Genomic DNA, 15,493 nt, shown 5'->3' with positions numbered 1-15,493 from the left:
CATCCCCGGGAGGCAGAGGCTGGGCAGCCTCAACTGTCTCACCCTCCCCGGGGAAAGACTCCTCGCGCCTGCAGCGCAATTTGGGGGCGCTGGTGGGGGACGCGGGACACGCGGCGGGCACCGCCTCCTCCGCGGAGGGATGTTGTTCCCCCTCCGCCTCATTGGGGCGGTGCCTCTTTTTGTTCCTGGGGGCGCGCGGAGTCAGGGAGACCTCCATGTCTGCCGAGGCCTCCCGCTCCGCCCCCCCCTTTTCCTTTTCTTGCCCGCGCCTGGGCCCCTCTGTGGTGGTATTCAAGGGCCCGGGCACGGGCTCGGGGCACCCCGCGCTCGCCGGTGACTGGGTTGGGCTGAGCGCGGTGGTCAGACTTTCCGGCGCACCGAGGGGACCCGCCTCTAGATGTTTCGCCTTCTTCCGCGCCTTCTTTCCGCTCGGACGCTCTCCCTCCCCCCCGCCGGAGGCCCTGAAAACAAAGGCCTCCGACGATGCCCGCGCACCCATGGCTCCCGGCACGCGGACGCAACTAGGGGGAGGGGTGGCGGCAGCGCCAGCCTTGGCCGCCTTCGGTGGTTTGGCGGCCTTGGAGGCGGGGCAGTTCTTGCGAACATGCCCCACCTCCCTGCAGGCATGGCACCGCACGCCGTCCGACGTCCAGAAGACGCGGTAGGCAGTCCCCTCGTGCACCACATTAAAGTGCCCTTCTGTCATGTCCTCCCGCGCCAGCCGGACAAAGAGCTGGCGGCGGAAGGAGAACACGTGGCGCAGGCTGTTCTCCCTGAGGCCGAGCGGTATGGGGTTGATCCCTGACCTTACCTCCCCCAGTTGTTGTAGGTGAGGGAGGAGGAGCCCAGCGGGAACAAAGGGCGGGACGTTCGACACGATGACCCTCTGCGCGGTGGCTTCGAGAGGATCCACCGGCAGGAACGTCCCGCCCACCGTGAGCCCCTTTTCGAGGGCCAGGGACACCGCCCGCTCCGACCCCAGGAAGAAAACAGCCTTCCCAGACATCTTGGAGGCTGCGACAATGGCCGAGGGGCCGACTACCCCAGCCATCGCCCGCACGCACTCCTCGATGCTCATTGTGGGGTGAGTGTAGCTCTTGACCCCGTGTTTTTTTGTTATAAGTGTAAATGGTGGCAGGGCAGCGGGTGGCGCAGGAGGTGCTGTGGAAGCGGTTGCCACCTGCGCATACGTCCTTGCTGGCCCTGCCACCGGCGTGGATGGGGTCGCCATCACGGGGTCCCTTTAAGGGCTACACCCACCCCAAAGTCACAGGCCTTAATGATCTTTAATGGCCTCGTGTATTTAACTGAGCAGAGGAGCCCTTAACGAGGCACCTCTCCCCTCGTTGACAATTGGGGAGAGGCCTTGCTCCCTCTGCTCAGTTGTCTTAATTGTTTTTTTTTTAAAATTTGGAAGGAAAGGGTTCTCAGAGAGAGAGGGGAGAAACAGAGTAGCAGAGAAAAGAGAGAGGGGGGTGGGAAGGGGGGGGGGCTGCGAGGGCAGGTCTCCCCTCGCAGCTGTGGGTGGGTGCACTCCCCAGATGGCAAAACACAAAAGTCTTTGAGGTGGTCTTCAGGTGGGGGGAGAAGATGTCTTCACCTGGGGTAGCTGGAGCCACCAGGCACTCCTAACGATCTTTAATTGGGTGATTGAGAAAAACAACAATCTTCAGCCTGGTAGCTCCAGCTATCCCAGGCTAGGCAAATGTGGGGGGTGGGGGGGGTTCCAATTGTGGGGGGGGCCTAGTTGTAAGCACGGCCCCCACACACACTACCACACACACACACACCCCCCGCGATGTTCCGGCCCTCAGTGGTCTTCTTTCCTCCCCCCACCGATACAACAAAGTCTGTTTGGGGAAATGCACCCACACCCACCTGTAGAATGTAGAGTCTCCCTCCTTCCACACTGGTTTGTTGTTGGTCTTTTCCCCCTCTCTCCAACTCTTTGCAGAATGGTGAAAAAGATGTTGAAAGTTTTCTGCTTTCTCCTCCTCTCCCTCTGGGTTAAAGTTGAAAGTGAAGCCCCTTCCTTCCTTCTCTTCCTGGGCTGGTCTCAGGGCTCTCCAGGCAGGAGCTCAAGTTGCTTGCAGCTTCCCTCACTGCTCACAGTTCCTACTGAGCAGGACACGCCTCCACTGCTGCACAATTGGTCCTTGTGCATGAAACTCTTTTGAGTTCACCTGTGAAAACATAAAAACAATAAACGGTGCCACCCGACCTGGGTGACACTCCAGACATTTTCAAGGCCCTTTTTTTCCCCCCTTTTTTTTTTTGGTTTTTTTTTTGTGTTTTTCCTTTTTTTTTTTTTGTTTTTTTTTTAGGCACTAAAATCACAATTTTCCCCAGTGCCCCCTATAAAAGGGAAGGGGGACACTAAAAGCACCGGCAATTAAAACAAATTAAACTTTAAAACGTAAAATCAAATTAAAATTTGGTTGCCGGGCGTGATGATGCACTCCAGTCCCTCCGGTGCCCACCTCTCGCGGAAGGCCGCGAGCGTACCGGTGGACACCGCGTGCTCCATCTCCAAGGACACCCTGGACCGGATGTAAGAGCGGAAGAGAGGCAGGCAGTCAGGTTGAACGACCCCCTCGACCGCCCGCTGCCTGGACCGGCTGATGGCACCCTTGGCCGTGCCCAGGAGCAGTCCTACGAGGAGGCCTTCGGACCTACCCGCTCCCCTCCGCACAGGGTGCCCAAAGATCAGGAGAGTGGGACTGAAGTGCAGCCAGAATTTCAGGAGCAGCCCCTTCAAATAGTGGAACAGGGGCTGCAACCTCGTGCATTCAATAAAAACATGGAACACGGACTCCTCCAGACCGCAGAAATTGCAGGCGGCCTGGGAGTCCGTGAACCGGCTTAAAAATTTGTTGCACGGCACTGCTCCGTGCACCACCCTCCAGGCCAAGTCCCCGATGAATAGTGGGAGGACCCCTGCGTAGAGTGCCCTCCATCGGGGACCCCCGCCTCCTCCGGACGGCAAGATGGTACGCCATGGCGTGTCCGGACGGCCGGCGAGGATGGCAAAGTTGAGGGTGTGCAGGAGCAGCCCGTACAGGAAACCCCTCCGCGCGGAACTGAAAGGCACGGAGGGGATTTCCCCGAGGCGGCTCAAGTTGTGAGGCGCCGGCCCCCGAGGGAGGTTCCGGGGTTTGGCGCCGATGAGGAATTCCGTCCGGACGGGGGTCAGTTCGGACGGGATCTCCCCACGTGCTTGAGCCTCCTCGATACACCTAACGGAGTCAGGGCCCAGAGCTGTTTTTAGCGACTCGATGGCATCGGCCGCGTGGCGGACGTTGGCAGAATTTAGGCGCCGCGCCAGCGTGACTGGCGCCATCCAGCCCGCTCCTCCGCCATCGAGCAGGTCCCTGACCCTGGTCACCTCACCAGCCACAGCCCTCTCTTCCGACCGCCACATGAAGCCTCGGCCGTGGAGGTACGGATTCCCGAGCAGCGGCTCCTGCAGGACGGCCGCCACTCCAGCCGGCGGAGAGCTGCGCTTGGTGGAGACTTTGTTCCAGACCCTGATGAGTTCCCTGTAAAAGACAGGCAGCTCCCGGAGGGCGGTCCTGGCACCCCCCAAGTTCACAAACAGGAGCTGCGTGTCATAATTGAGGTCGAGCTGCTGGCGGAAGAAATACCTCGCCAGAGCGCACCACCTAGGAGGGGGCTCGACGTAAAGGTATCTCTGCAGGGTCTGAAGACGGAAAGTCGCGAGCTGGGCGCTGACGCACACCAACGACTGACCGCCCTCCTCAAGCGGGAGACTCAAGACCGCAGCAGAGACCCAGTGCTTCCTGTTGTTCCAGAAGAAGTCCACCAGCTTCTTCTGTATCTTGGCGACAAACGCAGGGGGAGGGGTCAAAGTGACCAGCCGGTACCACAGCATTGCGGCCACCAGCTGGTTTATGACTAGCGCTCGACCCCTGTAGGACAGCACTCGGAGCAGTCCTGTCCAGCGCCCTAGGCGAGCGGCGACCTTGGCCTCCAGCTCCTGCCAGTTCGCCGGCCAGGCTCCCTCGTCGGGGCTAAGGTAGACTCCCAGATAGAGGAGATGGGTCGTGCTCCAGGCAAAAGGCCTGAGCTCCTCCGGCAGGGAGTCCACCCGCCACTGACCCACCAGGAGTCCGGAACATTTCTCCCAGTTGATCCTGGCGGAGGACGCGGCCGAGTAAATCTCCTGGCACTCACGCATCCTCCGCAGGTCAGCGGGATCCTCTACCGCGAGGAGCACGTCATCGGCGTAAGCCGAGAGGACGACCTCCACGCCCGGCCCTTGCAGAGCCAGTCCCGTCAACCTCGTCCGCAAGAGGCGCAGGAAAGGCTCCACGCAAACGGCGTATAACTGGCCGGACATGGGGCATCCCTGGCGCACCCCTCTCCTAAAGCGAAGGGGCGCCGTCAAGGACCCGTTAACCTTAATCAGACACTCCGCGGCGGCGTACAAAAGTCGGATCCGGGCGACGAAATGCGTCCCGAACCCGAAAGCGCGCAGAGTTCCGAGCAGATAGTCGTGATCCACCCTGTCGAACGCCTTCTCTTGGTCGAGGGATAGGAAGGCGACCGACAGACCAGCCTCCTGGGAGCAATGGATGAGGTCCCGGACCAGATGGCTGTTGTCGTGGATTGTCCGGCCCGGGACCGTGTATGACTGGTCGGGGTGGATCATGTGGTCCAGCACGGCACCAAGGCGAGCAGACATCGCCCTGGCGAAGATTTTGTAGTCCGTGCTGAGGAGGGAGACCGGGCGCCAGTTCTTAAGGAGGCGGAGATCGCCCTTCTTAGGCAGCAGGACGATGACTGCCCTGCGCCAAGAGAGGGGCATCTCCCCGGTCGCCAGACTTTCCCCCAGGACCCGCGCGTAGTCGCTCCCCAGGACGTCCCAGAACGCCCTGTGGAACTCCACGGTCAGCCCGTCCAGCCCCGGGGATTTTCCCCTCGAGAGCCGGGCGAGGGCACCGGTCAGCTCCGCCAGGCTTAGCGGAGCTTCCAGATTTTCGGCGCCCTCCGGGCCGACCTTCGGCAGGTCCTCCCACAAAACTCTACGCGCTTCCTCGCTGGACGGATCCGGAGAGAACAGAGCCCCGTAATATTCACGGACCCTGTTGTTGACGCCCTCCGGATCCGAGACGAGAGAGCCGTCGTCGGCCAGCAGCGTCAAGAGCTGCTTACGGACACTCTGCCTTTTTTCCAGCGAGTAGAAGAAGGGGGAGCCGCGGTCCAGATCCCGCAGGAACCGGATCCGCGACCTCACGAACGCGCCTCGGGACCCGACGAGCTGCAGGTCCTTCAGCGCGGCCTTCTTCGCTTCGTACACCGTCCGCAGGGCCGGGTCCTGGACGACTTGACCGAGACGGGCTTCCAGGTCGAGCACCTCTTTTTCTAGGCGCCCGACTCTGGCCGCCCGCCTCTTGGTCGACCCCCTCGCGTACTCTTGACAGAAGACGCGGACGTGAGCCTTGCCCACGTCCCACCATAGCCTCAAGGAGGGGAAGCCCCCCTGCTTCCTTCTCCAGTCGGACCAGAATCGACGGAACGAGTCCTGGAACCGCACGTCCTCCAGCAGCCGGTTGTTAAAGTGCCAGTACGCGGACCCCGTCCTCGCGCGGAGCGAAGCGAGCTCCGCCCACACCAGGTGGTGGTCCGAACACGGCACCGGCCGCATGGAGGCCGCCGGGACGCAGGAAACGTACGCCCGAGACACGTAAAGGCGGTCGACTCTAGACCATCCAACTCCAGGCCTCACCCAAGTAAAGGCGCTGGAGTCGGGGTGGAGATTTCGCCAGACGTCCACCAAGTCGAAGGACCCGACCAGGTCCCTCAACTTCTCCATCGCCGTCATGCACTGCGGGGCACCGGAGCGGTCCCTCGCCTCGAGGGTGCAGTTAAAATCCCCCCCGAGGACAATGCAGTCGCCGACGTCGACGGAGCCAAGAAGAGCGGACACCTCTTCAAAGAAGCGCGTTTGCTGCGGGCCGGGATGAGGGGCGTACACGTTCACGTGATGGAGCGGCACGTCCCCCAGGCGAACCGTTACGTGCAGCAAGCGGCCTGGCACGGGCTCCTCGACCCCCAAGATCTCCGGCTGAAAATGCGGGCCCAGCAAGATGGCCACCCCACTAGAAATGGCGGTGAGGTGGCTCATGCGGACCTCTCCTTGCCATTCCAGGAGCCACGTGGCTTCGTCTCCCGGAACGGTGTGGGTTTCTTGCAGGAAGCACACCGCATATTTCCCCTCCCGCAGGAGCGAAAAATTGTCAAATCTACGGCGTGCCCCTCTGCCGCCGTTGATGTTGAGGCTGGCTATGGTTATCTTGATGGCAAAAGCATAGTGCAACCTCTACCTTAACCTATTGTGGGGGAGGGAGCGGAGTCTTTTGTTGAACTCCGCTCCCTCCGCAGCCCAGCGAGGAGTCCCTCGAGCTCGCGCAGCTCAAGGTGCTGCTCCTTTGTCAAGGGCCCGCCCGCGGCCAAGGTTTTAACGGCGGCGCGGACGGACCCCTTGATCAGCTCCGGCTCGGACCATTTATCCAGGGCCAGTCGGGCTTGGTCGCGGCGACCCCGGCTCTGGGCCAAAAAGTCCCGGAGTTCCTTTGCAGGAACGAGGAGGGCCTCAGCGGCGGCCGCGAGCAGATCCACCGCCTCCCTGGCGGTGGTCTCTAGGTCTTCACCCGCGTCCCCCACCGAGTCCCCGTCCTCCTCCGGGAGGTGGCCGCCAGCAGCCGGCCCATCGACCGCACAAGGTACGGCAAATGAACCGGCCGCTCCAACCGGCCCTGGCTCTGCCCCGATCCCACCCCCAGGATCGTCGGCAGAGGAGTCCCCACTGGGCTCTTTTAAAAATGGTGCTGGGTCGGGAAATGACAGCGGAAGGGGTTCCCCCTCCGCCCCAGGAACCGGAGAACAAGGAGAGACCCGGCCATAGGAAATCCCCAGGCCCTCCAAGTGCTCCAGCTCCAAAGTAAGGGGCGAGGGTGGGTGTTCCTCCCCCTCCCCGCTGCCACCCCCCGGCCCAGCATCTACAGTGTCATAATTATTTGTTTCATTCTCTGCCGGGTCGAGCAAATCCCGGGGGAAGTTGGGTAATAGCTGGGCGGGCTCAGGTTCGGCCTTTTCGGCCTCGCCCGCCTCAGTCCCCGGGACGCCCGGCCCGGCGGCTACGCATTCCTCCGCGGTCCCCACGCCCCCCACGACAGGCAGATCTTCCACTCCATCCCCGGGAGGCAGAGGCTGGGCAGCCTCAACTGTCTCACCCTCCCCGGGGAAAGACTCCTCGCGCCTGCAGCGCAATTTGGGGGCGCTGGTGGGGGACGCGGGACACGCGGCGGGCACCGACTCCTCCGCGGAGGGATGTTGTTCCCCCTCCGCGTCATTGGGGCGGTGCCTCTTTTTGTTCCTGGGGGCGCGCGGAGTCAGGGAGACCTCCATGTCTGCCGAGGCCTCCCGCTCCGCCCCCCCCTTTTCCTTTTCTTGCCCGCGCCCGGGCCCCTCTGTGGTGTTGTTCAAGGGCTCGGGCACGGGCTCGGGGCACCCCGCGCTCGCCGGTGACGGGGTTGGGCTGAGCGCGGTGGTCAAATTATCCGGCGCACCGAGGGGACCCGCCTCTTGATGTTTTGTCTTCTTCCGCGCCTTCTTTCCGGTCGGACGCTCTCCCTCCCCCCCGCCGGAGGCCCTGAAAACAAAGGCCTCCGACGATGCCCGCGCACCCATGGCTCCCGGCACGCGGACGCAACTAGGGGGAGGGGTGGCGGCAGCGCCAGCCTTGGCCGCCTTCGGTGGTTTGGCGGCCTTGGAGGCGGGGCAGTTCTTACGAACATGCCCCACCTCCCTGCAGGCATGGCACCGCACGCCGTCCGACGTCCAGAAGACGCGGTAGGCAGTCCCCTCGTGCACCACATTAAAGTGCCCTTCTGTCATGTCCTCCCGCGCCAGCCGGACAAAGAGCTGGCGGCGGAAGGAGAACACGTGGCGCAGGCTGTTCTCCCTGAGGCCGAGCGGTATGGGGTTGACCCCTGACCTTACCTCCCCCAGTTGTTGTAGGTGAGGGAGGAGGAGCCCAGCGGGAACAAAGGGCGGGACGTTCGACACGATGACCCTCTGCGCGGTGGCCTCGAGAGGATCCACCGGCAGGAACGTCCCGCCCACCGTGAGCCCCTTTTCGAGGGCCAGGGACACCGCCCGCTCTGACCCCAGGAAGAAAACAGCCTTCCCAGACATCTTGGAGGCTGCGACAATGGCCGAGGGGCCGACTACCCCAGCCATCGCCCGCACGCACTCCTCGATGCTCATTGTGGGGTGAGTGTAGCTCTTGACCCCGTGTTTTTTTGTTATAAGTGTAAATGGTGGCAGGGCAGCGGGTGGCGCAGGAGGTGCTGTGGAAGCGGTTGCCACCTGCGCATACGTCCTTGCTGGCCCTGCCACCGGCGTGGATGGGGTCGCCATCACGGGGTCCCTTTAAGGGCTACACCCACCCCAAAGTCACAGGCCTTAATGGTCTTTAATGGCCTCGTGTATTTAACTGAGCAGAGGAGCCCTTAACGAGGCACCTCTCCCCTCGTTGACAATTGGGGAGAGGCCTTGCTCCCTCTGCTCAGTTGTCTTAATTGTTTTTTTTTAAATTTGGAAGGAAAGGGTTCTCAGAGAGAGAGGGGAGAAACAGAGTAGCAGAGAAAAGAGAGAGGGGGGTGGGAAGGAGGGGGGGCTGCGAGGGCAGGTCTCTCCTCGCAGCTGTGGGTGGGTGCACTCCCCAGATGGCAAAACACAAAAGTCTTTGAGGTGGTCTTCAGGTGGGGGGAGAAGATGTCTTCACCTGGGGTAGCTGGAGCCACCAGGCACTCCTAACGATCTTTAATTGGGTGATTGAGAAAAATAACAATCTTCAGCCTGGTAGCTCCAGCTATCCCAGGCTAGGCAAATGTGTGGGGTGGGGGGGGTTCCAATTGTGGCGGGGGGCCTAGTTGTAAGCAAGGCCCCCACACACACTACCACACTCACACATACCCCCCGCGATGTTCCGGCCCTCAGTGGTCTTCTTTCCTCCCCCCACCGAAACAACAAAGTCTGTTTGGGGAAATGCACCCACACCCACCTGTAGAAATTGTAGAGTCTCCCTCCTTCCACACTGGATGTTGTTGTGGTTTTTCCCCCTCTCTCCAACTCTTTGCAGAATGATAAAGATGTTAAAAGATTTCTGCTTTCTCCTCCTCTCCCTCTGGATAAAAGTTGGTGTTGAAGCCCCTTCCTTCCTTCTCTTCCTGGGCTGGTCTCAGGGCTCTCCAGGCAGGAGCTCAAGTTGCTAGCAGCTGCTCTCACTGCTCACAGCTCCAACTGAGCAGGACACGCCTCCACAGCTCCACAATTGGTCCTTGTGCATGAAACTCTTTTTGGAGTTCACCTGCAAAAACATAAAACATGTATCCGTGCCACCCGACCTGGATGACACACACAAGACATTTACAAGGCCCCTTTTTTATTTATTTTTTTGTGTTTTTTTTTGGGGCACTAAAATCAAATTTTTCCTTTTTCCAGTGCCCCCTATAAAAGGAGAGGGGGACACTAAAAGCACCGGCAATTAAAACAAATTAAACTTTAAAACGTAAAATCAAATTAAAATTTGGTTGCCGGGCGTGATGATGCACTCCAGTCCCTCCGGTGCCCACCTCTCGCGGAAGGCCGCGAGCGTACCGGTGGACACCGCGTGCTCCATCTCCAAGGACACCCTGGATCGGATGTAAGAGCGGAAGAGAGGCAGGCAGTCAGGTTGAATGACCCCCTCGACCGCCCGCTGCCTGGACCGGCTGATGGCACCCTTGGCCGTGCCCAGGAGCAGTCCTACGAGGAGGCCCTCGGACCTACCCGCTCCCCTCCGCACAGGGTGCCCAAAGATCAGGAGAGTGGGACTGAAGTGCAGCCAGAATTTCAGGAGCAGCCCCTTCAAATAGTGGAACAGGGGCTGCAACCTTGTGCATTCAATAAAAACATGGAACACGGACTCCTCCAGACCGCAGAAATTGCAGGCGGCCTGGGAGTCCGTGAACCGGCTTAAAAATTTGTTGCACGGCACTGCTCCGTGCACCACCCTCCAGGCCAAGTCCCCGATGAATAGTGGGAGGACCCCTGCGTAGAGTGCCCTCCATCGGGGACCCCCGCCTCCTCCGGACGGCAAGATGGTACGCCATGGCGTGTCCGGACGGCCGGCGAGGATGGCAAAGTTGAGGGTGTGCAGGAGCAGCCCGTACAGGAAACCCCTCCGCGCGGAACTGAAAGGCACGGAGGGGATTTCCCCGAGGCGGCTCAAGTTGTGAGGCGCCGGCCCCCGAGGGAGGTTCCGGGGTTTGGCGCCGATGAGGAATTCCGTCCGGACGGGGGTCAGTTCGGACGGGATCTCCCCACGTGCTTGAGCCTCCTCGATACACCTAACGGAGTCAGGGCCCAGAGCTGTTTTTAGCGACTCGATGGCATCGGCCGCGCGGCGGACGTTGGCAGAATTTAGGCGCCGCGCCAGCGTGACTGGCGCCATCCAGCCCGCTCCTCCGCCATCGAGCAGGTCCCTGACCCTGGTCACCTCACCAGCCACAGCCCTCTCTTCCGACCGCCACATGAAGCCTCGGCCGTGGAGGTACGGATTCCCGAGCAGCGGTTCCTGCAGGACGGCCGCCACTCCAGCCGGCGGAGAGCTGCGCTTGGTGGAGACTTTGTTCCAGACCCTGATGAGTTCCCTGTAAAAGACAGGCAGCTCCCGGAGGGCGGTCCTGGCACCCCCCAAGTTCACAAACAGGAGCTGCGTGTCATAATTGAGGTCGAGCTGCTGGCGGAAGAAATACCTCGCCAGAGCACACCACCTAGGAGGGGGCTCGACGTAAAGGTATCTCTGCAGGGTCTGAAGACGGAAAGTCGCGAGCTGGGCGCTGACGCACACCAACGACTGACCGCCCTCCTCAAGCGGGAGACTCAAGACCGCGACAGAGACCCAGTGCTTCCTGTTGTTCCAGAAGAAGTCCACCAGCTTCTTCTGTATCTTGGCGACAAACGCAGGGGGAGGGGTCAAAGTGACCAGCCGGTACCACAGCATTGCGGCCACCAGCTGGTTTATGACTAGCGCTCGACCCCTGTAGGACAGCACTCGGAGCAGTCCTGTCCAGCGCCCTAGGCGAGCGGCGACCTTGGCCTCCAGCTCCTGCCAGTTCGCCGGCCAGGCTTCCTCGTCGGGGCTAAGGTAGACTCCCAGATAGAGGAGATGGGTCGTGCTCCAGGCAAAAGGCCTGAGCTCCTCCGGCAGGGAGTCCACCCGCCACTGACCCACCAGGAGTCCGGAACATTTCTCCCAGTTGATCCTGGCGGAGGACGCGGCCGAGTAAATCTCCTGGCACTCACGCATCCTCCGCAGGTCAGCGGGATCCTCTACCGCGAGGAGCACGTCATCGGCGTAAGCCGAGAGGACGACCTCCACGCCCGGCCCTTGCAGAGCCAGTCCCGTCAACCTCGTCCGCAAGAGGCGCAGGAAAGGCTCCACGCAAACGGCGTATAACTGGCCGGACATGGGGCATCCCTGGCGCACCCCTCTCCTAAAGCGAAGGGGCGCCGTCAAGGACCCGTTAACCTTAATCAGACACTCCGCGGCGGCGTACAAAAGTCGGATCCGGGCGACGAAATGCGTCCCGAACCCGAAAGCGCGCAGAGTTCCGAGCAGATAGTCGTGATCCACCCTGTCGAACGCCTTCTCTTGGTCGAGGGATCGGAAGGCGACCGACAGACCAGCCTCCTGGGAGCAATGGATGAGGTCCCGGACCAGATGGATGTTGTCGTGGATTGTCCGGCCCGGGACCGTGTATGACTGGTCGGGGTGGATCATGTGGTCCAGCACGGCACCAAGGCGAGCAGACATCGCCCTGGCGAAGATTTTGTAGTCCGTGCTGAGGAGGGAGACCGGGCGCCAGTTCTTAAGGAGGCGGAGATCGCCCTTCTTAGGCAGCAGGACGATGACTGCCCTGCGCCAAGAGAGGGGCATCTCCCCGGTCGCCAGACTTTCCCCCAGGACCCGCGCGTAGTCGCCCCCCAGGACGTCCCAGAACGCCCTGTGGAACTCCACGGTCAGCCCGTCCAGCCCCGGGGATTTTCCCCTCGAGAGCCGGGCGAGGGCACCGGTCAGCTCCGCCAGGCTTAGCGGAGCTTCCAGATTTTCGGCGCCCTCCGGGCTGACCTTCGGCAGGTCCTCCCACAAAACTCTACGCGCTTCCTCGCTGGACAGATCCGGAGAGAACAGAGCCCCGTAATATTCACGGACCCTGTTGTTGACGCCCTCCGGATCCGAGACGAGAGAGCCGTCGTCGGCCAGCAGCGTCAAGAGCTGCTTACGGACACTCTGCCTTTTTTCCAGCGAGTAGAAGAAGGGGGAGCCGCGGTCCAGATCCCGCAGGAACCGGATCCGCGACCTCACGAACGCGCCTCGGGACCCGACGAGCTGCAGGTCCTTCAGCGCGGCCTTCTTCGCTTCGTACACCGTCCGCAGGGCCGGGTCCTGGACGACTTGACCGAGACGGGCTTCCAGGTCGAGCACCTCTTTTTCTAGGCGCCCGACTCTGGCCGCCCGCCTCTTGGTCGACCCCCTCGCGTACTCTTGACAGAAGACGCGGACGTGAGCCTTGCCCACGTCCCACCATAGCCTCAAGGAGGGGAAGCCCCCCTGCTTCCTTCTCCAGTCGGACCAGAATCGACGGAACGAGTCCTGGAAACGCACGTCCTCCAGCAGCCGGTTGTTAAAGTGCCAGTACGCGGACCCCGCCCTCGCGCGGAGCGAAGCGAGCTCCGCCCACACCAGGTGGTGGTCCGAACACGGCACCGGCCGCATGGAGGCCGCCGGGACGCAGGAAACGTACGCCCGAGACACGTAAAGGCGGTCGACTCTAGACCATCCAACTCCAGGCCTCACCCAAGTAAAGGCGCTGGAGTCGGGGTGGAGATTTCGCCAGACGTCCACCAAGTCGAAGGACCCGACCAGGTCCCTCAACTTCTCCATCGCCGTCATGCACTGCGGGGCACCGGAGCGGTCCCTCGCCTCGAGGGTGCAGTTAAAATCCCCCCCGAGGACAATGCAGTCGCCGACGTCGACGGAGCCAAGAAGAGCGGACACCTCTTCAAAGAAGCGCGTTTGCTGCGGGCCGGGATGAGGGGCGTACACGTTCACGAGATGGAGCGGCACGTCCCCCAGGCGAACCGTTACGTGCAGCAAGCGGCCTGGCACGGGCTCCTCGACCCCCAAGATCTCCGGCTGAAAATGCGGGCCCAGCAAGATGGCCACCCCACTAGAAATGGCGGTGAGGTGGCTCATGCGGACCTCTCCTTGCCATTCCAGGAGCCACGTGGCTTCGTCTCCCGGAACGGTGTGGGTTTCTTGCAGGAAGCACACCGCATATTTCCCCTCCCGCAGGAGCGAAAAATTGTCAAATCTACGGCGTGCCCCTCTGCCGCCGTTGATGTTGAGGCTGGCTATGGTTATCTTCATGGCAAAAGCATAGTGCAACCTCTACCTTAACCTATTGTGGGGGAGGGAGCGGAGTCTTTTGTTGAACTCCGCTCCCTCCGCAGCCCAGTGAGGAGTCCCTCGAGCTCGCGCAGCTCAAGGTGCTGCTCCTTTGTCAAGGGCCCGCCCGCGGCCAAGGTTTTAACGGCGGCGCGGACGGACCCCTTGATCAGCTCCGGCTCGGACCATTTATCCAGGGCCAGTCGGGCTTGGTCGCGGCGACCCCGGCTCTGGGCCAAAAAGTCCCGGAGTTCCTTTGCAGGAACGAGGAGGGCCTCAGCGGCGGCCGCGAGCAGATCCACCGCCTCACTGGCGGTGGTCTCTAGGTCTTCACCCGCGTCCCCCACCGAGTCCCCGTCCTCCTCCGGGAGGTGGCCGCCAGCAGCCGGCCCATCGACCGCACAAGGTACGGCAAATGAACCGGCCGCTCCAACCGGCCCTGGCACTGCCCCGATCCCACCCCCAGGATCGTCGGCAGAGGAGTCCCCACTGGGCTCTTTTAAAAATGGTGCTGGGTCGGGAAATGACAGCGGAAGGGGTTCCCCCTCCGCCCCAGGAACCGGAGAACAAGGAGAGACCCGGCCATAGGAAATCCCCAGGCCCTCCAAGTGCTCCAGCTCCAAAGTAAGGGGCGAGGGTGGGTGTTCCTCCCCCTCCCCGCTGCCACCCCCCGGCCCAGCGTCTACAGTTTCATTAAAATCAATATATTTTGTTTCTGCCGGGTCGAGCAACTCCCGGGGGAAGTTGGGTAATAGCTGGGCGGGCTCAGGTTCGGCCTTTTCGGCCTCGCCCGCCTCAGTCCCCGGGACGCCCGGCCCGGCGGCTACGCATTCCTCCGCGGTCCCCACGCCCCCCACGACAGGCAGATCTTCCACTCCATCCCCGGGAGGCAGAGGCTGGGCAGCCTCAACTGTCTCACCCTCCCCGGGGAAAGACTCCTCGCGCCTGCAGCGCAATTTGGGGGCGCTGGTGGGGGACGCGGGACACGCGGCGGGCACCGACTCCTCCGCGGAGGGATATTGTTCCCCCTCCGCGTCATTGGGGCGGTGCCTCTTTTTGTTCCTGGGGGCGCGCGGAGTCAGGGAGACCTCCATGTCTGCCGAGGCCTCCCGCTCCGCCCCCCCCTTTTCCTTTTCTTGCCCGCGCCCGGGCCCCTCTGTGGTGTTGTTCAAGGGCTCGGGCACGGGCTCGGGGCACCCCGCGCTCGCCGGTGACGGGGTTGGGCTGAGCGCGGTGGTCAAATTATCCGGCGCACCGAGGGGACCCGCCTCTTGATGTTTTGTCTTCTTCCGCGCCTTCTTTCCAGTCGGACGCTCTCCCTCCCCCCCGCCGGAGGCCCTGAAAACAAAGGCCTCCGACGATGCCCGCGCACCCATGGCTCCCGGCACGCGGACGTAACTAGGGGGAGGGGTGGCGGCAGCGCCAGCCTTGGCCGCCTTCGGTGGTTTGGCGGCCTTGGAGGCGGGGCAGTTCTTGCGAACATGCCCCACCTCCCTGCAGGCATGGCACCGCACGCCGTCCGACGTCCAGAAGACGCGGTAGGCAGTCCCCTCGTGCACCACATTAAAGTGCCCTTCTGTCATGTCCTCCCGCGCCAGCCGGACAAAGAGCTGGCGGCGGAAGGAGAACACGTGGCGCAGGCTGTTCTCCCTGAGGCCGAGCGGTATGGGGTTGATCCCTGACCTTACCTCCCCCAGTTGTTGTAGGTGAGGGAGGAGGAGCCCAGCGGGAACAAAGGGCGGGACGTTCGACACGATGACCCTCTGCGCGGTGGCCTCGAGAGGATCCACCGGCAGGAACGTCCCGCCCACCGTGAGCCCCTTTTCGAGGGCCAGGGACACCGCCCGCTCCGACCCCAGGAAGAAAACAGCCTTCCCAGACATCTTGGAGGCTGCGACAATGGCCGAGGGGCCGACTACCCCAGCCATCGCCCGCACGCACTCCTCGATGCTCATTGTGGGGTGAGTGTAG

Source organism: Pristiophorus japonicus, chromosome 12 (assembly GCF_044704955.1).
Source record: "Pristiophorus japonicus isolate sPriJap1 chromosome 12, sPriJap1.hap1, whole genome shotgun sequence".
In the NCBI taxonomy this organism is placed as follows: domain Eukaryota; kingdom Metazoa; phylum Chordata; class Chondrichthyes; family Pristiophoridae; genus Pristiophorus; species Pristiophorus japonicus.
The sequence above is the reverse complement of the archived record's forward strand: the minus strand, read 5'-3'. Positions refer to the sequence as shown.